Source organism: Eulemur rufifrons, chromosome 19 (genome assembly GCF_041146395.1).
Source record: "Eulemur rufifrons isolate Redbay chromosome 19, OSU_ERuf_1, whole genome shotgun sequence".
NCBI classification, from domain to species: Eukaryota; Metazoa; Chordata; class Mammalia; order Primates; family Lemuridae; genus Eulemur; species Eulemur rufifrons.
The window spans coordinates 105,177,993-105,179,332 of record NC_091001.1 but is presented as its reverse complement, the minus strand read 5'-3'; the positions used below and the strand labels follow the sequence as shown (position 1 = coordinate 105,179,332).

The 1,340-nt window shown below is 30.4% G+C and overlaps 1 pseudogene; it reads left to right on the top strand.

Moving 5' to 3' along the window:
• The first annotated feature begins 274 nt into the window (after positions 1-274).
• On the top strand, positions 275-391 carry LOC138400451 (small nucleolar RNA SNORA40; annotated as a pseudogene).
• The last annotated feature ends 949 nt before the right edge of the window (positions 392-1,340 follow it).

The following is a 1,340-nucleotide window of genomic DNA, read 5'->3' as shown; positions in this document are numbered from 1 at the left end:
TGACTTGATCACAATGGCTTTATGTATAATGATACCTAGTAGGGCAAACTTGTACTCTCTGTTCTTTTTCATACTTCTCTTGAATATTTTCTCTCTTTCTTATAAACCTTATGATCATTGCTAAATCCCCTCTCCTCCAAAACTGGGGGATCCTAATTGGCATAGCATTAAAATTTAATGTTAATTTAGGGTAGTAAACGTGTGACAAGAGGCCTTCCACTTATGAACTTTCTTGTTCCACACATCCAAGAACAAGTGTATTTTTGGTTCAGACTGATTTTATGTCTTTAAATAAGATTGTTCTTATAGACAGGTGCAAAAAATAAATCGTCTTTTGCAGCCTAGAGCTCATTGTTCAATATGAGTTTTGATATATACCAGAAGGAGTATTATGAAAAAAAACTAAAAATAAAAAATACGATTGCTATAGTTTTCTTAACATAGATTTACTGCCTTTCTCGTTTTACTCTTAAATACTTTAGATTTCCAATAATGTAAATTAATTTTTCCCTATCAAATGAGAGAAAAGCCATTAAGTTTTGTACATAGCTCCACTATCCAGCCACCTCACCATATTCTTGTAAGAAACATGGTGGTTTCACTAGAGTCTCTTGGGTTTTCTAGTATAAAATATATCATAAGCTAAAAGATGTGGTTATATTTATTCTTTCCAAATGTTTGTAGCAATTATTTTATTTTCTTGTGTTTTCATATTCACTAAAACCTTCCTGACCATGTTAAAGAATGAAGGGAAGAGCAGGCTTCCCATCTAGTTCATGCTTTTAATTAAAATTTTATTTTTTCCATTTAGAAAGACATTTTGTATCAATTTTTAGTTGTTGATATTTCAGTTTTTGTTATAGTTAGTCTTTATCATATTCAAGTAGTTTTATTTGGTCTCCATTTTTTGAGTTGCTATTATGGATTGCTGCTGAATTTTACCAAATATGTTGGTTTTTATTATTATGACCATGTAGTTTGTTAAAATAATAGATAATGTTTATACATATTTCACTGATGTTGAACCTCAGTTTACTGAAAAACAACTCTGCCTCATCACATGTTATTCTCTTGATACATTACTGGAACCTACTGGCTCATTTTTAGAATTTTTGCATTTACATGTATGAATGCAGTAGTTTTATAGTTTTGTTGAATAGATCAATTGACACAGAAGAAACCTGAAAGATAATTTAAAGGACTATTATTGACAAAGCCATCAGGAACTGATGTGCATGTAGCTGCATTTTAACTAACCTTTAAATAATAGATATTAATAATTGCATTGCTTTCTAACCCAGTGGTTTTCAAACTTTGGTATGAATTAGAAGCATCTAGGA